Below are 23,608 nucleotides of genomic sequence, written 5' to 3' on the forward strand. Positions count from 1 at the left end.
AAATCCTACACCCTCTGACAGAGATTCTAGGGCACTGGATAGATGGGGAAAAATGGTTTACACATCTGCTACCTTGGCTATAAGGGCCTTAAACTGTCAGTTTCATATGCTCAAATATCAGCAACATGTCATGGCATTGCTTAAACAGAAACTTTTGTTAAACTCTGTGTAGAAAACAAGGAAATGCAGGATTTATTGCATGCAGCTGAACAAGTTGGAAAGCATACTTTGCAATGTGGTTTTGATTCTTTGGAGGCCTCCTGCAGGGCCGCAGTTACGGGTTCTGTAATTAGGAGGCATGCTTGGTTAAAGGAACAAAATCTGCCTGATCATGTGAAAGTTAAATTATTAGATGCACCTTTACAGCATGATACTTTGTTTGGTGTTAAGGCAGAAGAGGTGTTAATGAAAATGGAGGACAAAGCTAAATCTATGCAAACTGTCAAAGATTTTTTACAAGTACAGCCACCTAGGTTTAGTAGACACTGGCCTACAAAGAATTGGTCCTTTCCTGTGTCAGACAAACCTCAAAGGGGCAGATCCAGACATCCTAGAGGCAGATCCCAGGCGCAAGGTTCATACAGGTCAAAGCAATGGGGTGCTTCTACCTCCAAAGTTGGAGAAGATAAATCACAACCGTACAGGAAACAGTCCCAATGACTTCCCCCTGCCTGCACCAAGCACTTATCTCATGGCAGCACCCTTAGGGGGAAAATTAGCATTTTTTTCTCAAAATTGGCACATTATAACCCAGGACTAGTGGGTTGTAAACATAGTGTCACAAGGCTACAAGTTCCATTTCTATACCCTGCCAAAGGCAAACGGCTGGCCAGATCTGCTAAAAAAATCAATGGGCAGAGGCACAAAAACAAGTCTCATTCCTCATGGACATGGGGGCCATTCAACAAATACCAGAGCAAGAGCAGGGACAAGGATTTTACTCAAGACTGATCTTGGTACCCTGAAAGGACAAGGCCTGGAGACCAGTACTGGACCTATCTATTCTGAACACATTCCTGGATATACCAAAATTCAAAATGTTAACTTTGCAGCAGCTTCTGCCCATGCTGGGTAAGAATGCTTGGCTTGTGACTTTAGACCTAAAAGAGGCATACCTGCATGTCCCAATCAGACAGTCATGCAGAAGATACCTCAGATTCAAGACTGGCTCCATGCATTACCAATTCTCTGCACTGCCCTTTGGCTTATCTACTGTGTCCAGAGTCTTTACAAAGTGTCTGGCACCAGTAATTGCATTCTGCAGACAAAGAGGAATACAAATATATCCTTACTTGAACGATTGTCTAATTTAAGCAGAGAACAAAGACATTCTTCTACCGCAACTGGCGTTTGTGAAAAGACTTCTAACATGCCTAGGGTACACAGTCAACGAAAAGAAATCAAAACTAGTACCCTCTCTGGGTGCAAGCTTAAATATAACTGCTCAGATGGCTTATCTCACGCCAGACAAACAAAGGCAACTGACTGCCTGTTTCAGGATGTTGGCAACAAAGGCCCAGTTATCTGCAAGAAATATTTTGCAGTCTTTGGGCTTCATGGCATCCTGCATCCTACTAATTCCATATGCAAGACTGCATATGAGTAAACTTCAGTGGTACCTAAAAAGTGTTTGGACTCAACATTGCCACAGCCTGGAGACAATGATTACTCTCATTCCCTGCCTGCAACAGGAGTTTTGATGGTGGGCGAAGGCTTGTCACCAGAACAAGGGACTGCCATTCACATTACCCCCAGTCAGGCAGACACTAACAACGGATGCATCCGATTATGCCTGGGGGGGGGGGGGCCACATGGCAGGAAGATATTCACGGTACATGGTCCTCAAACCAAATGCATCTACATATCAATCAAAAAGAGTTGCTAGCTGTTCAAAATGCCCTGACAGCCTTCAAGGACCTACTTCATCTGGGACAACTACTGATAAAGACAAACAACACCACAGTCATGTGGTATATAAACAAGCAGAGGGGCACACATTCTTACCCCCTTTGCAGACTAGCCATGACTTTGTGGGACACAGCATTGACTTACCAAGTACGTCTGCAGGCACAATTCCTGCCAGGAAAGGAAAATACTCTGGCAGACTAACTAAGCAGAAACCTCATGGATCCCCACGAGTGGCAGCTGGATCCACAAGTCTTCAGCATGATAACAAGGAAATGGGGATGCCCGGACATAGATCTATTTGCCTCCCCTCACAGCTACCAACTAAAACGATTCTGCACAAGGACTTATCACAGGCAAGCATGGATAATGGACGCCCTATCTTTCAGCTGGAAAAACCTATCAGTATATGCCTTTCCTCCACTGCCACTCCTCCCCTAGGTACTCCTAAAGGTCAGACAGGAGAAGCCAAAGATGATACTGATTGCCCCAGACTGCCCACACCAGTACTGGTATCCAATCCTAAGGAATTTGTCTCAATGCCCAGCTTGGACCTTACCTCAAATACCCCATCTACTGTCCCAGCAAAACAATCAGATCCTGCATAGCCAATTCAGGACTTTAAACCTGGCAGCATGGCGGATAATGTAGTCATACAAAACACACCTCTCAGTAAAGCTGTGATGGATGTCATTTTGAAGCCAGAAGGCTTAGTACTAGAAAATCTTATGCTGGAAAATGGAAGAGATTCTGTGCTTGGAACCAGGCCCAAGGAACTGATACAGCTGTACCAATATTCCTCAGATTTTGCAATATTTAACTGAGATGCTGGACAAAGGCCTATCTTTTTCATCAATTAAAATTCATGCCTCTGCCATTTCGGCTCATTACAATACAGAGCCACCAATCTTTTCTCATCCTTTATTAAAGCAGTACCTCAGAGGAGCCAAAGCCTCCAAGGAGATCACCAATACCTGCATGGGACCTCAACTATGTCTTGGAAAAACTCACCCTGCCTCCATTTGAGCCAGCTGCTACTGCTGATATAAAGTTTTTATCTTGGAAAACAGCTCTGCTCCTAGCAATAACTTCTGCAAGACGAGTTTCAGAGCTACAGGCACTCATCACTGTGGAACCTTTTATCTTGTGTTATCCAGACAGGGTTTCTCTGAGTGGTGTCCAGTGTGGCTCTTAACCAAACTATTCATCTGCCAACTTTTTATCCAAATCCACAGAACAAGGGGGAGAGAATTCTGCATTCCTTGGACGTACACAGACAGCTTAGATTCTACTTGGACAGAACCAAAGTTTTCAGGAAGACAGAGCAATTACTAGTGGCATATGCTGCAGGATCACAAGGAAAGGCCATCTCAAAGCAGACTATTTCAAAGTGGATAGGCCACAGCATTCGTTTCTGCTATTTTCAACGTGGCAAGCCATTGCCTAAGGGCATTAGGCCACATTCAACCAGAGCTGCAGCCACTTCAGAAGACTTTCTCAGGGGAGTACTAACCAGTGACATTTTAGAGGCTGCTACTTGGAGTTCAGTGCACACCTTTACAAAGCACTATCTTCATCTGCCACTATACTCTAAATCCAGGGCAGGCTTTGCCACTGCAGTTCTGCAGGGCCTCATAGCCGCTCCTAATGCGGTTTAGCTCCAGCCTCCCAAACATAGCTTTGGGACTCTACCCAAATGTAATGACTGCAACAGTGAAACACGAAGAACACATAGTACAGTTGTGTACACTCACCATAAATGTAGATGTTCGAGTGTATTCACTGTTGCAGTCCTAGTTACCCTCCCTCCAGCCCCCTGACTTCTATTGGCTGTACCTCTGTTTTTGCCTACTATGTTTAAAGCTTTTTGGTGTATGTACTTTTTTGCTGGAGGTGTAACCTTGTATATATAATTGCTTCCCATTATGGGGGCACCTGACATCTGGGGCAAGAAAAACTGATGTAATGGCGTCGGCTGCATGCTTTATACCCCTGGGAGGGTGGCGTAATGGTTAAGGTGTTTACCTTAGCAGCACAAGGTGCAGGGTTTGATTCTCATAAAGGGTAATTGGCTAGGCTCAAAATGGTCCATGAGGCAGATTAGCCTAGTACTAATCTATGAATCTATGAATCTGACTACCTGACGTCATGGAAGATGAGACTGCAACCGACGCAGGGCCCAAGACTTTTGATAATCAGGCCGACTAAGGGCAACTGAAAGCAGATAACCCAAATGTGAGGACTGCAACAGTGAATACACTCTAACATCTACATTTATGGTAAGTGTACACAACTGTACTTTCTATGCTTTGCCTTTTGGACTCTCCATTGCCCCGAGAGTCTTCACAAACTGTCTAGCACCCGTGATCACCTTTTGCAGGCTCCAAGATATCCTGATCTTCCCCTGCCTAGGTGACCTTTTGATTCAAGCCAGTACCCAAGTGGAATTGAACAAAAATCTCCAGTTGACAATTGCCATCCCTACAAAGCCTGGGTTTCAACATAAATTTCACAAAATCTTCCCTGATCCCATCCCAGGACCATGTCTTCCTCTGATGCAGATTTTAAGCCAAGAATGTGGTGGTGTCTCTCCGCCTACCAAGACGCAGGAGATTTCTCTGCTTTTTGCAGAGATTCTCCCCCTACAGCAGTTGTCTGCAAGACGGTTCCTGAAAGTTTGAGGGTTGATGGCATCCACCATCCCTGTGCTTCCTCTCGCAAGACTACACATGAGGAAATTCCAGTGGTTCTTAGTCAGTATGGTCTCAACATGCCCACCCTCTGGAATACCAAATTCCTCTATTACCCTGTCTCAAGAAGGAGCTCCAGTGGTAGATGACACAGCTGTCTCTAAACTCAGGCCTCCCCATTTGCCTATTGCCACGTACTCAAGTACTGTACACAGATGCATCAGACATGGGCTGGGGAGAAGCCCTGGACCATCACACAGTACAAGAACAGTGGACAACCCCTCAGAGGAGGGACCACGTAAGTATCAAGGAAATGAAGACACTAATCGTCGCCCTTCAAACCTACCAATCCCTTCTCAGACCAGGAAGGCTGTATATACACACAGAGACAGTACAACAGTCTTGTGGTATATCAACAGATGGGGGGGGGGGCCAAGATCTTGTCTCCTGTGCAGACTAGCAATACAGGCCTGGGATCTAGCATGCCTACTAGATACCTCCCTCCAGGCGGTCTGCATCCCTTCCAGTCAGAATGCTGTGGCCGACACTCTAGGCAGATCCAGAGCACAGGATCACGAATGGATGCTTCACAGGGATGTGTTCTTGGACATTGTCCACAAGTGGGGGTATTCCACAGATAGACTTGTTTGCCTCCCCTCTGAACTTAGTGACCAATGATGATTTTTCAAGCTGAATTTGTCAAATTGAACTCTTTGCATCTAAGACAGAAAAAATAGTGGCATTTGGCATTAAGGCTGCGACAACTTCAACTGTGTACGCATTGGATGATGAGGTCTTTTTAGCACTTTGTTCAAATTTTGTGGGTAAGTACATATTCTGATGTCATCTTAGCTCTTTTTGTGAGCTACCACCATGGAAGATATCGTTCGGTTGGAGTTTCAACAGGACAAATCACACCTTGCTGCACCATTTTATCTAGCTGTACTTTGACTCTGTCCTGCATGACTTTTGGAACTTTTCGTGCTGGCCTGATTACTGGACTGACATCTTGGTCTAATTTCATGGAGTACACAACTGGAAGCTTCCCTAATTTGTCTTTTTAAAGATCAGCATAGGTAGAATAAGTAAATGTACTGTGCAAAATTAGAGTAACTGTCTTTTAAGCTAACATGGGGGACTTGCTTATTAAATGAAAGCAGTCCCATTTTCAAACTGTCTCTGAGCCCTAATAATGACTGGACTTGTTTCTTGACCACATAGAATAACAAGTCGTAACATCTTCCAGCAGAGTAACATGAAAGGACTACTGAGCCTTATGTCTGAATTTCTTCGCCTCCGTAAGCAGCAAGCTTCACACACCTTATCAAATTGAGCCTTTCACAATGACACACTCCAGCAAATGTTTCTGCAGACATAACATTGCACTTGGAACCTGTATCAACTTTGAGCTCTATAAGTTTGCCATTTATCCGAACAGTACAAAATACTTCATTCTTTGCCTTAAATCTACTGCATTAACTGTTTCATGAAGCACTGACACACCATTCACATAGAGTAGAGTTGCAGCTTTCTAATTGATCTACTCGTTTCTTAAAATTTTCCCTTCTAATAAAAGAATGTGGGCCTTTTGATTTACAAAATCTTTTGAAATTATTCCATTTATTACATTTGTGGCATTGCTGACCAAAAGCTAAACATTTCTCCCTTTTAGATTCATGGCTTCCACCACAATTAGAGTTGGCAATGAAACTAGGTTGGGGCCCATGCTTTGAGTTTGCTGACTCACTGATCTGATGTTGTTAATCTTTTCATTCATCCGAGTCGGCCTCTTTACCAAGCTCACACCAGCCAAAAACTCTCGAGCTGAGTTTCTACACAGAATGCCCTTCTCCCTGTTACCTCAGATCTCGTTTTTCGCGTAGCCATAAAGCCGCGTTCAGCCGAGCTCTCAGCTAAGTGTAACTTTATTTGATATTTTGTGTGAAAAACTTTTGATATCTTCTGTTTTTATTGAACGAATAGTATTTCTAGTGTGTTTTCCCCTGTCAGACTTTGTTTTTTTCTTCTGTCCTCTACCCGTTGTTACCATTGGTAAACTTTCAAGCACCATTGCTGGTACGGCCTTTCCTCCCTTTCCCTTGTGGTATTCCTTCAAGACCATAGCTGGTATTTTCCTTTCCTGTCTAGCCCGTTAGGGTTTGTTTCAGTAAGGTGTTTTGTTTTTACCTGTACATATTACTGCAGTGGTACACTTGTGGCTTTTTTGAACGGTGTTTGACTTCTTTGTTCTGACTGGTTATACTGTTTGCCTGCGATGTCTCTATCAAGATGTCTGATAAGAAAAGTACTTCAGGATGTTCTTCGTGTTTCACTGTTGCAGTTATTACAATTGGGTTACTGGCAGGCTACCCTCAGTCGGTTATCCTGCTGGCAGGCTACCCTCAGTCGGCCTGAATTCCAAAGTCTAGGTCCGGCGTTGGTTGCTGTCACCTCTTCCCTGACGTCAGTGTGCCAGGGGTATAAAAGATGCAGCCGACGCCATTTTCTTCAGTCTTCCTTGCCACGCGGTGCCCGAAGCAAAAGCCGGTCGGCCGACTCCTGAGTTTTTCAAATTCGAAATTCAGATCCGAAGTCTTCATTAAAGGTAAGTACCCCGTTGGGGAAACTTTTGTCTTGCTCCAGACCAATGTCAAAGTTAACAATTGTATTTCTTGTGGGAAGCAAATACCTCATAAGGATTTTCATTCTTACTGTATTCCTTGCCTAGGCCCTGACCATAATGTTGCTAGTTGTCGGTTTTGTGCTAGACTTAACCAATGCACTATTAGGCGTCGGTACGATTTTGCATTCCATTACTTTGGCAGAAGATTTAATTACACAATGCTGTCGGAACAACAGACTACCGGAGTTCATAAAAAGCGCAAGGAAAAAGAAAAGGACAGGCATCCGAGATCCAAAACCGATGAGGCTTCTGCTAGGCCTTTCGCCGGTTCTCAGTGAGGCGCTTTCACAGCCCCTGACGCCCGCTACCTCAGAGCCAAAGGCCGCTGCCGACTCCCACGTGGAGCCGATGAGGCCGCTGGAAACTCAAGGTATTGGACACTCGGAAACTATTCCATCAGATGGGTCCAGAGCCGCTGAGCAGGCATCGGCTTCTGAGGGTGTTTTCAGACCTACACAGTTATATGTGAAACCTACTTCACCTTCAAAGGCAAAGACTAAAGCAAGTCTAAAGACAAAGAAACAAGTACAACATTCTCCTTGACAGGCTTCCATGCCTAAGAAACAGATGCTTAAAATGGCCAAAGACCTTATTACTTTGATCAGGGGTTCCCATCTCCCTTCTGATAAGAGGCCTAGGCAAGAGGTAGAATACAAATCTTCAGACCAGGTTTCCATTTCCTCTGATTCCTCATCTGAATAGGAATATTCTCTTCCTCCCTATGAGAACTCTGATGCTGAAGAATCTATCCCTTCAGCTTCCCCTCCTGAGGATTATTCTTTTGAGGAGACACTCAGGCTGTACAACATTATGATGGTTTTCCCCCTCTCCAGCATAGATAGCAGGTGCATACACAAATGAGCGTTCCCTTTCTATGGCTTCTGACCCAGCTAAATTAAGAAGAATAAATGCCTTTGTATGGTCATCTTTATCAGAAAATGCAGCCTGTATGAAAATGTCGTACTCTTGCTCAAACACTTTGCAGTTCTCTGCAATTTTACTGTCAAACACAGATGCACTGGGTTTTCAAAATCAGTCTGCCATGCCCACAACGTATGTACAAACACAATGAAAATATGGCCCTTGTAATTATGTATGAACAAACGGATGTTCTTCGTGTTTCACTGTTGCAGTCATCGCACTTGGGTTATCTGACTGTAGGTAGCCCTCAGTCGGCCCAAATACCAGAGTCTTGGGATTTCTGCATCGGATGCTGTCTCTTTCATGACGTCAGGTCATCAGGGGTGTAAAACATGCAGCCAATGCCATTACATTAGTCTTTCTTGCCGTGTAGGAGCCAGAAGCAGTTTGCAAGTGCCGGTCGGCCGCTACCTGAAATTTTTGTTTTTCGAGTTTCAAACCTGAAGTCTTCTAAAGCCAAGTACCCCATTGGGTATCATTTTTTCTTGCTCTTAACCGATGTCAGAAAATGTTAACAATTGTCTTGCCTGTGGAAAGCAAATACCTCAGAGATTTTCACTCTTACTGCATCACCTGTTTAGGCCCAGACCACAACGTCCCTCGCTGCCTGTTTTGAGCCTTGTTTAACACCCAAACTATTTGTTGTCTGGCTCTCTTTGTTGCTAAATTCTCTTGCTCTCATTCTCCATCTTCTGAATGGCTTCGATAAGCCATCCAACTACCGATCTTCTGAAAAAATGTTAGGTTAAAGACAGAGACAGACCGCATAGGTCCATAACTGCCGACGGCGCCAGTCTGCCGGTACTCATTGAGGTGCCTTCACAGCCCCTGATACCTGCTTCTACAGATTTGCAGGCCTCTGCTGAGACCCATTCGGAGTCCAGTATGCCTCGAGATGCTTCTTCGACTATGGAACCTGCGGATGTCTCTACCTTGGATGGGTCCAGAGCCGCTGTGCAAGCACCGGCTTCTGAGGGAGTATTCCGACCTACCGATGTTCGTATTAAACCAACAACTTTGTTTTTGGCTAAAACTACCGAGTTTCTCCGGCCCAGAGTTCGCACTACGCCTAGAAAACCGACAAACAAAGCTCATGCTCCCATGCCACAAAAACAAATGCTTAGAATGGCGGAAGACCTTATTATACTCTAATTAGGGGAAGCCAGACTTCCCCTGCTAAAAGACAAATAATTGAATGTCCTTCTAATTCTACAGACCAGGAGTCCGATGACTCTGATCCTTCTGATTACTAGGACATACCCTTATCTACCTATGAGGAGTCAGATGCAGAGGATTACATTCCCTCTGCTTCCCCTCCAGAGGATTTTTCTTTTGGTGAAACCTTGCATACCTTAAGAGAGCATTTCCCCTGGGAATGCCAGAACTATCCTCAGTCCAAAAAGAGACTCTGAGAATTTTTAGATTTCCCACAGCACAGGCCTCTAGCTGTACCCCCTGTCCTGGATATTGTAGATGATGTATTCATGGAATCCAGTCTTACTCCTGACACTTTACCACCAGCCCCAAGAAACCTGAAAGGTACTACAGAGTACCTGACACTCTCTCAAATGTCTCTTTAAGAACCCTACTGTGGATCCAGACACCATTACCCAGGGACCTAAAAGCATTAAGGCTACTACAGCCAAAAACCCTAACCCTTCAGACAGGGATTCTAGAGCTTTAAACAGATGGGGTAAGAAGGTATATACCTCTGCAACTCTTGCCATCCGGGCTTTGAATTGCCAGTTTCACATGTTGAAGTACCAGCAACATATGGAACTAATTAAGCAATAAATGTTGCTTCCTGGTTGTGCAGAAAATAAAGATTTAGAAGAGTTAATGCATTCTACAAACCAGTTTAGTAAACCTACTTTGCAGTGTGGGTTTGATGCCTTAGAAGCATCTTGCAGGGCTGCTGTCACTGGGTCTGTACTGAGAAGGCATGCTTGGCTGAAAGACCAAATCTTGCCAGACCATGTCAAAGCAAAATTACTAGATGCTCCATTAAATCAGGATCGTTTGTTTGGCACAAACGCAGAAGTTGTTCTTAAAAAGATGGAGGAAAACGCTAAATCTATGCAAACTGTCAAAGATTTCTTACAGGTGCAGCCACCTAGATTCAGTAGGCATTGGCCTTCTAAAAACTGGTCTTTTCTAGTCCCTCCCAGGCCTTCTCAGTCCAAGCCCAGGGGAAACAGGCCACCAAGACTGCAGTCTCAGGGCATGCAGAGATCTAAATAATGGAGTGCTCCCACCTCAAAAATAGGGAGTGGCAAGTCACCCCTTATGGTAAAAGTTGACAATGACTTGTCAGATGTTCTTCGTGTTTCACTGTTGCAGTCATCACATTTGGGTTATCTGCTTGCAGTAACCCTCAGTCAGCCTGATTATCAAAGTCTTGGGTCCTACGTCAGTTGCTGTCTCATCTTCCATTACGTCAGGTAGTCAGGGGTATAAAGCATGCAGCCAACGCCATTGCATCAGTCTTTCTTGCCATGTGGTGCCCAAAGCAGTAGTAGTTCGCAAGAGCTGGTCGGCCGACTCCTGAACTTTTCAGCTAAAGCTAAGTACCCCATTGGGGAAACTTTTTCTTGCTCTAAACCGATGTCAGTAAAAGTCAATAATTGTATTTCTTGTGGAAAGCAAATACCTCATAAAGATTTTCATTCGTACTGTATTCCTTGCCTAAGCCCTGACCACAACGTACCTCGCTGCCGATGTGCCTTATTTAAGCGATCTATTCGTCGTCAGTATATTTACGCTTCTAAATATTTCGGTACTCGCTTCAATTATCCAGATATGTCTTCGGTAAGCCATTCGACTACTGACATTCCGAAAAAACGCAAAGATAAAGACAGAGACAGGCTGCCTAGTTCCAAAGCTGCTGATGACGCTTCTCCTAAGCCAGTCACCAGTTTGCCGGTACTCAATGAGGTGCTTTCGCAGCCCCTGATACCCGCTACTTCAGATTCGCAGGCCTTTACTGAGACGCATTCGGAGTCCAGTATGCCTCGAGATGCTTCAACTGTGGAACCTGCGGATGTTCATCATGTTTCACTGTTGCAGTCATTACACTTGGGTTATTCTGCTGGCAGGCGACCCCCAGTTGGCCCGAGTTCCAAAGTCTTGGTCTGGTGTCAGTTGCTGTCGCCTCTTCCCTGACGTCAGTGCGCCAGGGGTATAAAAGTTGCAACCGACACCATTTTCTTCAGTCTTTCTTGCCGCGCGGTGCCCGAAGCAAAAGCAGTTCGCAAGTGCTGGTCAGCAGACTCCTGAGATTTTCAAAATTGAATTTCAGAACTGAAGTCTTCAAAAAAGCTAAGTACCTCGTTGGGGGAACTTTTTCTTGCTCCAGACCGATGTCAGTAAAAGTTATTAATTGTATTTCTTCTGGGAAGGAAATACCTCATAAGGACTTTTATTCTTACTGTATTCCTTGCCTAGGCCCTGATCAAGACGTTACTAGTTGTCGATTTTGTGCTAGATTCAATAAACGCACTATTAAACGTCGGTTTGAATTTGCTTTACATTATTTTGGACGAAGATTTAATTATAAAATGCCGTTGGATCAACCGACTACCGGAATGTATAAAAAACGCAAAGACAAAGAAAGAGACAGGCATCCGAGGTCCAAAACCGACGAAGCCTCTTCTAGGCCAGTCGCCAGTTCGCCGGTGTTCAGTGAGGCACTTTCGCAGCCCTCAGAGCCACAGGCCGTAACAGACAGCCACGTGGAGGCCCCGAGGCCTGTGGAAACTCAAGGTATTGGGCCTACGGAAACTATTCCCTCAAATGGGTCTGGAGCCGCTGAGCAGGCACCGGCTTCTGAGGGCGTCTTCAGACCTTCACAGCTTACAATTAAGGCTACTACAGCAGCAAAGGCAAAGTCAAAGACAAGGAAACAAGTGCAGCATTCTCCAGAACAGTCATCCATGCCAAAGAAACAGATGCTTAAAATGGCTGAAGACCTTATTACTTTAATCAGGGGCTCCCATCCCCCTCTTGATAAAAGGCCTAGGCAAGACACTAATTATGACTCCTCTGATCAGGTTTCCATTTCCTCTGATTCTTCCTCTGAACAAGGCTATTCTCTCCCTCCTTATGAGGACTCTGATGCTGAAGAGTCCATTCCTTCAGCCTCTCCGCTTGAGGATTACTCTTTGGGAAAACCCTACACACCATGAGGGAGCATTTCTACTGGGAGAGCCAGGATTACTCAGAATCTAAGAAAAGGCTCAGAGATTTCCTTTTATTGCCTCAGCACAGGCCCCTGGCTATCCCCCCTGTGCTTGATATTGTAGATGATGTTTTTACTGAATCCAGTCTGTCTCCAGATTTATTACCCCCTGCACCAGTAAAACCAGACAGGTACTACAGAGTCCCTGACTCTCATAAATTTCTTTACAAAAACCCTGCTGCAGACCCAGAAACAATTTCTCAGGGTCCTAAAGGGGTTAAAGCTTCCACTGCCAAAAATCCTGTCCCCTCAGATAGGGATTCCAGAGCTCTGGACAGATGGGGCAAAAAGGTGTTGCACTTCTGCTACTTTAGCTGTAAGAGCTTTAAACTGTCAGTTTCACATGCTTAAAATATCAACAGTATCGATGCATTGTTAAAGCAGAAAATGATTACAAATACAGAAAGTCCTGACGGTAAAGAAATGCAGGAATTATTGCATGCAGTTGAACAAGTGGGAAAGCATACTCTGCAATGTGGTTTTGATTCATTAGAGCCCTCTTGTAGAGTTGCAGTTACAGGCTCAGTTATTCAAAGACATGCTTGGTTGAAAGAACAAAGTTTACCTGACCATGTTAAGGTAAAATTATTGGATGCTCCACTACAGCATGATACTTTGCTTTATCCTCCATTTTCTTTAACACCTCTTCTGCCTTAACACCAAACAAAGTCAATGCAAACAGTCAAGGATTTCTTACAGGTACAACCACCTAGATTTAGCAGAAACTAGCCTTCAAAAAATTGGTCCTTTCCAGTGTCGGACAGGCCACAAAGAGGCAGATACAGATGCCCAAGAGGCAGATCTCAGCCCCAAGGCTCCTACAGACCTAAACAATGGGGTGCTTCAGCCCCCAAAGGAGGAGAAGACAAATCACAACCTTATAGGAAACAGTCACAATGACTTCCCTTTGCAAATGCCAAACTCTTACCAGTTGGCATCACCCCTAGGAGGAAAGCTAGAACTTTTCTCAAACAATTAGCACATGATCACCCAAGACCAGTGGGTGCTGAATATAGTTTCTTAGGGGTACAGGTTCCAGTTCCACTAAAAGGTATGTCAAACCTGCCTCAAAACCAATGGCAGAGGCACAAAAACAGATTGCTGCTCTTATAGATATGGGAGCTATTCAAAAAGTTCCACAAGAAGAACAGGGGCAAGGATTTTACCCAAGACTTTTCTTTGTACCCAGAAAAGACAAAGCATGGAGACCAATACTGGACCTGTCAATCTTAAATACCTGCCTGGATGTTCCACAATTCAAAATGTTAACACTACAACAACTTCTGCCCATGCTGGGCAAGGAGGCTTGGCTAGTAACTTTGGATCTCAAGGAGGCATACCTGCACGTCCCAATCAGACAATTGTGCAGAAGATACCTCAGGTTTATAGCAGGCTCAATGCATTACCAGTTCTCTGCACTGCCCTTTGGCTTATCTACTGCGCCCAGGGTCTTCACAAAATGCCTGGTACCAGTAATTGCATTTTGCAGACAAAAAGGAATTCAAATATATCCCTACTTGGACGACTGCCTTATTCAAGCAGAGAACAAGGACATTCTTCTAAAGCACCTGGCGTTTGTAAAAAAGTTACTAATTTGCCTAGGGTACACAGTAAACGAAAAGAAATCAAAACTAGTGCCCTCTCAAGAGATAATATTCCTGGGTGCAAGCTTAAATGCAACTGCCCAGATGGCTTATCTCACGCCAGAGAAACAAAGGCAACTGACTCATTACTTTCAAATAATGGCAAAAAGGACCCAGCTCCCTGCAAGAAAAATTCTGCAGGCCCTGGGCTTCATGGCATCTTGCATTCTACTAATTCCATATGCAAAACTGCATATGAGGAAACTACACTGGTATCTAAAGTGTTTGGACTCAACATTGTCACAGTTTAGAGACAATCATAACCTTAATCCTCTGCCTACAGAGTTTTGATGGTGGTCCCAGGCCTGTCACCACAACAAGGGACAGCCTTTCACCTTACCTACATCCAGGCAGACAGTAACAACAGATGCATCGGATTATGCCTGGGGAGCACATATGGCAGGAAAATGTATTCAGGGCAAGTGGCCCAGGGAACAAATGCATTTTCACATCAATCAAAAAGAGATGCTAGCTGTCCAAAATGCCCTGACAGCCTTCAAGGACCTAATACATCCAGGACAACTACTAATAAAGACGGACAATACCACAGTTATGTGGTACATAAACAAGCAAGCGGGCACACATTCCTACCCCCTATTCAGACAAGCCATGACTTTGTGGAACACAGCACTGACCTACCAGGTACATCTGCAAGCACAATTCCTGCCAGGAACAAAAAATATACTGGCAGACAAGCTAAGCAGAAATCTCATGGATCCTCACGAATGGAAGCTGAATCCACAAGTGTTCAACATGTTAACAAGGGAGTGGGGATGCCCAGACATAGATCTTTTTGCCTCCCCTCACAATTGCCAAATACAGACATTCTGCACAAGGATTTATCACTCTCAAGCATGCAAAGTGGATGCTCTATCATTCAGCTGGAAAAACCCGACAGTCTATGCCTTCCCTCCGATGCCTCTTCTCACCAAGGTACTTCTAAAAGTCAGACAAGAGAGACCAAAAATTATCCTGATTGCACCAGACTGGCCATGCCAGCACTGGTATCCAATCCTAAAGACTTTTTCCCAAGGCCCACCTTGGCCTCTTCCTCACATCCCTCATCTTCTGACCCAGCAAAACAATCAGATTCTGCACAGTCAACTCAGAACCTTACACCTGTCAGCATGGCGAATAATGTAGCCTCTCAGATTGCACCTCTCTCTCTGAAGCTGTTATGGATGTAATCTTGGAAGCCAGGAGGCCCAGCACTAGGAAATCTTGCGCAGAAAAATGGAAGAGATTCTGTGCTTGGAACCAGACACAAGGACTCAACCCACTGGTCCCTAATATACCTCAGATTTTACAATACTTGACTGAGATGTTGGATAAAGGCCTATCTTTTTCATCTATTAAAATCCATGCCTCTGCCATTTCAGCTGATTACAATGCGGATCCTCCAATTTTTTCACATCCTCTACTACGACAGTACCTCAGAGGGGCAAAGAATGTAAGACCCCCTAGAAGAGCACCAGTACCTACTTGGGACCTCAATTTTGTTTTAGAAAAACTAACACTGCCTCCATTTGAACCAGCCAGCACAGCTGATCTTAAATTCCTGTCATGGAAAACTGTTCTGCTCCTAGCAATAACTTCAGCAAGAAGAGTTTCAGAGTTACAGGCATTGACAGCTGTAGAACCTTTCCTCATTTTTCATCAAGACAGGGTTTCTCTTAGAACAAACCCAACATTTATGCCAAAAGTGGTCTCCAATGTGGCCTTAAACCAAACCATTCATTTGCCTACCTTCTACCCAATTCCCCAGAATAAAGGGGAAAGACTTCTGCACGCTTTGGATATACACAGACAGCTACGATTTTACTTGGACCAAACAAAAGCTTTCAGAAAAACTGAGCAACTGTTTGTAGCATATGCTGCAGGATCACAAGGAAAGCCTATTACAAAGCAGACAGTCTCCAAATGGATAGGACACTGCATCCGCTTCTGTTATGCACAACATGGCAAATCTGTGCCTAAGGTTATTAGGTCTCATTCTACCAGAGCAACAGCCACTTCAGCAGCTTTCCTCAGAGGGGTACCAACCAAAGGCATTTTAGAAGCTGCAACTTGGAGCTCAGTGCGCACTTTTACCAAGCACTACCACCTACCTCTCTACTCCAAATCCGGAGCAGGCTTTGCCACCGCAGTTCTGCAGGGCTTGTTAGCCTCCACAAATCCAATCTAGACCCAGCCACCCAACCTCAGCTTTGGGATTCTACCCAAGTGTAATGACTGCAACAGTGAAACACGATGAACATAGTACAGTTGTGTACCTACCATAAATGTAGATGTTCAAGTGTATTCACTGTTGCAGTCCAGGTTACCCACCCACCAAACCCCTCTTTGCTGGGACTATTCTGTACTGTATTCATCTCTATACAACCTATGTAGTATATTTGCTTGTAGATGATAGAAATGTTTGTAGTAATATATGCATGGTTGTTTGCCAGATTTATATCTTTTCAGCCTTCCTATCTGGGGGGACCTGACATCTGGGGCAAGAAAAACTGAAGAAAATGGCGTTGGTTGCAACTTTTATACCCCTGGCGCACTGACGTCCGGGAAGAGGCGACGGCAACCGATGCCGGACCAAGACTTTGGAACTCGGGCCGACTGCGGGTCGCCTGCCAGCAGGATAACCCAAGTGTAATGACTGCAACAGCGAATACACTTGAACATCTACATTTATGGTAGGTACGCAACTGTACTATGTCTCTACCTTGGATGGGTCCTGAGCCGCTGTGCAGGCACCAGCTTCTGAGGGTGTATTCGGGCCTACTGACTTGCATAATAAACCAATGCCATCTTTTTCTTCAAGGCCTAAAACTCAAACCATCGGGTGGGAGCTTGGTATAATGATTAAGGTGTTCACCTTACAAACACAAGGTCCAGGGTTTGATTCTAAGATGGGGTAAATGGCTAGGCTTAAAATGACCCACAAAGGCAGTTAGCCTAGTACTAACCTATGAACCTATGCCTAGAAAACAGATGCCCAGACCACATGGTCAGTCCTCTGTGCCTAAAAAACAAATAAGAATGGCTGAAGACCTTATTACTTTAATCAGGGGAAGCCAACCTTCCCCCTATAAGAGACCTAGGACTGAATTTGCTTATGATACTTCTGACCAGGATTCTGAAACTTATGATGTTCATCGTGCATACAGCTGCAGTAATCACAGATGGGTTTTCAGCCGTCAGGCGGTCCCTCGGTCGGCCGAATTCCAAAGTCTTGGTCCGGCGTCGGTTGTCGTCGCTTACTCTTCTGACGTCAGGAAGGCCAGAGTATATAAGACACAGCCGACGCCATGTTCTTCAGTCTTTTTTGCCTGAAACTTATGTTTCCTCTGATGACCAGGATTTACCCTTATCTACTTATAAGGATTTTGTTGCAGAGGACTCTATTCCCTCTGCTTCCCCCCAGAGGGTTTCTCTTTTGGTGAAACCTTGCATACTCTTAGGGAGCATTTTCTCTGGGAAAGCCAGGATTACTCTGATTCTAAAAAGAGGCTTAGGGATTTCTTATTCCTGCCCCAACACAGGCCTTTAGCTATCCCTCCTGTACTAAACATTGTTGATTATCTCTTTTTGGAATGTAGATTGGCCCCTGACTCTCTACCTCCTGCTCCCAGAAAACCTGATAGATATTACAGGGTTCCTGACTCTCACAAGTTCCTTTTTAAAAATCCTACTGCGGATCCTGAGACCATTTCACAGGGACCCAAGGGCATTAAGGCTACTACTGCCAAAATTCCTACCACCTCTGATAGAGACTCCAGGGCGCTGGATAGATGGGGTAAGAAGGTGTACACTTATGCAACCTTGGCCATTAGGGCCTTAAACTGCCAGATGTTCTTCGTGTTTCACTGTTGCAATCATTACAATTGGGTTATCCTGCTGGCAGACTACCCTCAGTCAGCCTGAATTCCAAAGTCTAGGTCCGGCGTCCGACGTCGGTTGCTGTCGCCTCTTCCCTGACGTCAGTGCGCCAGGGGTATAAAAGATGCACCGACGCCATTTTCTTTAGTCTTTCTTGCCACGCGGTGCCCGAAGCAAAAGCAGTTCGTAAGTGCCGGTCGGCCGACTCCTGAGTTTTTCAAATTCGAAATTCAGATCCGAAGTCTTCATTAAAGCTAAGTACCCCATTGGGGAAACTTTTTTCTTTCTCCAGACCGATGTCAGAAAAAGTTAACAGTTGTATTTCTTGTAGGAAGCAAATGCCTTATAAGGATTTTCATTCTTACTGTATTCCTTGCCTAGGCCCTGACCATAACGTTGCTAGTTGTCGGTTTTGTACTAGATTTAACCAACGCACTATTAAGCATCGGTACGATTTTGCATTCCATTACTTTGGCAGAAGAGTTAATTACATAATGCCGTCGGAACAACCGACTACCGGAGTTTATAAAAAGCGCAAGGAAAAAGAAAAGGACAGGCATCCGAGATCCAAAACCGACGAGGCTTTGGCTAGGCCTGTCGCCGGTTTTCAGTGAGGCGCTTTCGCAGCCCCTGATGCCCGCTACCACAGAGCCACAGGCCGCTTCCGACTCGCACGTGGAGCCAACAAGGCTGCTGGAAACTCAAGGTATTGGACACTCGGAAGCTATTCCCTAATTTGGGTCCCGAGCCGCTGAGCAGGCATCGGCTTCTGTGGGTGTTTTCAGACCTACACAGTTATATGTAAAACCTACTTCAGCTTCAAAGGCAAAGACTAAAGCAACTCTAAAGACAAAGAAACAAGTACAGCATTCTCCTGGACAGGCCTCCATGCCTAAGAAACAGATGCTTAAAATGGCCGAAGGCCTTATTACTTTGATCAGGGGTTCCCATCCCCCTTCTGATGAGGCCTAGCCAAGAGGTAGACTACGAATCTTCAGACCAGGTTTCCATTTCCTCTGATTCCTCATCTGAACAGGAATATTCTCTTTCTCCCTATGAGGACTCTGATGCTGAAGAATCTATCCCTTCAGCCTCCCCTCCTGAGGATTATTCTTTTGGGGGAGACACTGCATACTATGAGGGAGCATTTCCACTGGGAGAGCCAGGATTACTCAGAATTCAAGAAAAGGCTTTTTATTGCCTCAACACAGGCCCCTTGCTATCCCACCTGTTTTAGACATTGTAGATGATGTATTTTCAGAGTCCAGTCTGTCTCCAGACTCTTTACCACAGCTCCTGTTAAGCCAGAAAGATACTACAGGGTTCCTGATTCACATACATTTCTTTATAAAAACCCTGCTGCTGACCCAGAAACCATCTCTCAGGGTCCCAAAGGGGTCAATGCTTCTACTGCAAAAAACCCTTTCCCCTCTAATAGGGACTCTAGGGCCCTAGACAGATGGGGTAAAAGATTTATACTTCTGCAACCTTGGCTGTAAGAGCCTTAAATTGCCAATTTCATAAGCTTAAATATCAGCAATATCTTATGTCACTGCTTAAACAGAAAATGTCAACAAATTCAGAATGTGCAGACAATAAGGAAATGCAGGATTTATTGCGTGCAGCTGAACAAGTTGGAAAGCATACTTTGCAGTGTGGTTTTGATTCTCTAGAGGCCTCCTGCAGGGCTGCTGTTACAGGTGCTGTCATTAGGAGGCATGCTTGGTTAAAAGAACATAATTTGCCTGATCATGTTAAAGCAAAACTATTAGATGCTCCATTACAGCATACTACTTTGTTTGGTGTTAAAGCAGAAGAGGTGTTGAAGAAAACGGAGGACAAAGCTAAATCTATGCAAACATTCAAGGATTTCTTGCAGTTATAGCCTCCCAGATTTAGCAGGAACTGGCCTACAAAGAATTGGTCCTTTCCAGTGTCGGATAGGCCAAAAAGAGGCAGATACAGACGCCCCAGAGGCAGATCACAGCCCCAGGGCTCATACAGGCCTAAACAATGGAGTGCTTGTACCTCCAAGAGCGGAGAGGAAAAATCACAGCCATACAGGAAACAGTCTCAATGACTTTCCCCTTCCAGCTCCAAGCACTTATCTATTGGCAGCCCCTTTGGGGGGAAAACTAGCACTTTTTTCACAAAATTGGCACATGATCACCCAGGACAAATGGGTTCTAAATATAGTATCACAAGGCTACATGTTCCACTTTCACACCCTGCCAAGGCCAGACGCTATGCCAGACCTGCCACGCAATCAGTGGGCAGAGGCACAAAACACAAGATCTGAAGTAGTTAACTTCATTTGTGCAGCAACCTTTGGGAATCTGATCCGACCTCGGATCCGAGCCGGCAGTTTTCAACAGCTTTAGATCCAAGCTCTTCCCCCTACCCATAATCCCCTGCCAACCCTGACTGACCCCAGATCTAGTTTGCTGCGGTTTTGTTCAGCAGCTTGATCCTGAGTCTCCTGGCGTTCTCGTTGTGAGGAAAAATTTAACTTTTTAAATCTTTTCTTTAATCTTTGGCGTGAGAGTGTGTTTAGCCCCCTTTTTAGTCTAAACTCTCTTAGTTTATTTTACTTCTAGATGTTCATCGTGCATACAGCTGCAGTAATCACAGATGGGTTTCCAGCCGTCAGGCGGTCCCTCGGTCGGCCGAATTCCAAAGTCTTGGTCCGGCGTCGGTTGTTGTCGCATACTCTTCTGACGTCAGGAAGGCCTGAGTATATAAGACACAGCCGACGCCATGTTCTTCAGTCTTTTTTGCCGCGTGGTGCCCGAAGCAGAAGCAGTTCGCAAGTGCCGGTCGGCCAGCTCCTGAATTACGAAAATATTTGGAACCGAAGTCTTCATTAAAGCTAAGTACCCCGTTGGGGAATCTTTTCTTGCCTCAGACCGATGTCAGAAAAAGTTAATAATTGTATTTCTTGTGGGAAGCAAATACCGCATAAGGATTTCCATTCCCTTTGCATACCTTGTTTGGGCCCAGACCATGACGCCTCGGCTGTCGCTTTTGCGCTACCTTCAATAAACGCACTATCAAGCGTCAGGCGGAGTTCGCCCAACACTTTTTTGGTAAAGCTTTTGACTATAAAATGTCGTCGGACACTCAGACTACCGTTTTATCCAAAAAACGCAAGGAAAAGGACCGACATGCGAGGCCCGGTCTCCACCGACACCACCAAACAGGCTCCACGTGGTCCGGTTCTCAGCGAGATGCCTTTGCAGTCCCTGACTACCGACGACACTCCTTCGGCAGTGTCTTCTGTACCCGAGACCGCTGGGTCATCGGCCCTTTCCCAGACTACTACCGAAGCCCCAGCTTATGTCGAGCCTACTAATGTGGACAGATCCACATCCACCCATGGTGTATTTAGACCTTCATCTTCTTTTTCTATTAAGGCCTTTACTAAATCCAAAGCAGCCAGGCATCACACTAGGCCTGCTGCTCAAGGCCCATCTCCTGGACCCATGCCTAAGAAACAGATGCTTAAAATGGCTGAGGACCTAATAACTCTTATCAGAGGTTCTCAACCCCCTCCTGACAAGAGACCAAGAGTGGAAGAAGAATCCCCCTCTTCGGATCAGGGATCCATTTTATCAGAGCATTCTGATGCAGAGGAACACTCTTATTCTCCGTTTGAGGATTCGGATGCAGAACAGTCCATACCTTCTGTATCCCCCCCCTGAGGATTTTTCTTTTGGGGAAACCTTGCACACCTTGAGGGAACACTTCCACTGGGAAGGCCAAGACTTTTCAGACTCCAAGAAAAGACTTAGGGAATTTCTTTGGTTACCTCAGCACAGACCTCTGGCTATACCCCCTGTTTTGGAGGTACTGGATGATGTCTATTCGGAGGCTTGTTTTAATCCTGATTCACTGCCTCCTGCACCAGTAAAGCCTGATAGATATTACAGAGTACCCAGTTCTCACCAATTTCTCTTCAAAGGCCATAATGCTGACCCTGAAACCATTTCACAGGATCCTAAGGGAATAAAGGCCTCCACTGCCAAAAATCCACTTCCTGCAGAAAAGGAATCTAGATCTCTAGAAAGGTGGGGTAAGAAGGTATATACCTCGGCCACCCTAGCCATGAGGGCCTTAAACTGCCAGTTTCATATGATTAAATATCAACAGTTCCTGTTATCACAATTAAGACAAAATCTCTCAACCTGAACAACCAAATTTAAAAGAGTTACAGGATATGATGCATAGTGCAGAACAAGTGGGTAAACACACCTTACAATGTGGTTATGATGCCCTAGAGGCCTCCAGTAGAGCGGCGGCTACAGGGTCAGTCATTCGCAGACATGCCTGGCTTAGGGAACAAAATCTGCCTGATCATGTGAAAGCTAAACTTCTTGATGCACCTTTACAAAAGGATGTGCTTTTTGGTACTAATGCTGAGGATATACTACGAAAAATGGAAGAAAAAGCCAAATCTATGCAAACTGTCAAAGCTTTCTTACGGGTCCAGCCACCACGATTTAGCAGGAATTGGCCTTCAAAAAATTGGTCCTTTCCAGCCACTGACAAGCCCCAAAGAGGCAGATACAGACGCGCAAGGGGCAGAGGACAATCACAAGGATCATATAGAGGCAGACAATGGCAATCTCCAGCACCAAGAGGTGGTGAAGACAGTGCACAACAATACAGGAAGCAAACCCAATGACTCCCTCATTTCCATGCCAAGCAAGTCTCAGCTGGCAGCACCTTTGGGAGGGAAACTAGCATTATTTGCAAGCAATTGGCATATTGTCACAACAGACAAATGGATACTGGACATTATAAACAAGAGGCTACAAATTTCAATTTCACACTCTTCCAAAAATGACAGGCATGCCAAACCTACCACAAAATCAAAGGGTAGAGGCACAACTGCAAATTTCAAAGCTCCTAAAAATGAGAGCTATACAAAAGGTACCTACGCACCAACAAGGTCAAGGTTTTTATTCAAGACTTTTCCTGGTACCAAGAAAAGGAACCGACTGGAGACCCAGTCTGGACTTATCCATCTTAAACACATTTCTACTCGTACCAAAATTCAAGATGCTCACATTACAGCAACTTCTTCCCATGCTGGGCAAGGAGTTTTGGCTGGTAACATTGGACCTCAAGGAGGCATACCTGCATGTCCCAATCAGACAAAGCTGCAGAAGATACCCCAGATTTCTTGCAGGTTCAATCCACTATCAATTCTCTGCATTGCCCTTTGGCTTATCTGCTGCGCCCAGAGTATTCACAAAGTGCCTGGCATCAGTGATTGCCTATTGCAGACTTCAAGGGATACAAATTTACCCTTATCTGGACGACTGCCTGATCCAAGCGGACAGCAAACATATACTACTGGAACATCTGGCATATGTGACACGGTTACTGCTTTCTCTGGGATACACCATCAACAAGGAGAAATCGAACCTAACACCTTCTCAGAAGATAACCTTCCTGGGTGCCAGCTTGGACACAAGCACCCAGATGGCATACCTTACACCAGAAAAACAAGGGCAATTATCTCAGTACTTCAAAATACTAGCAAAAAGTACCAGGCTTACTGCAAGGAAAATCCTGCAGGCTCTGGGATTCATGGCATCTTGCATTCTTCTAATCCCATGTGCAAAGCTGCATATGAGGAAACTTCAAT

Source organism: Protopterus annectens, chromosome 1.part0 (assembly GCF_019279795.1).
Source record: "Protopterus annectens isolate FY-2018-M chromosome 1.part0, PAN1.0, whole genome shotgun sequence".
Lineage (NCBI taxonomy): Eukaryota > Metazoa > Chordata > Ceratodontiformes > Protopteridae > Protopterus > Protopterus annectens.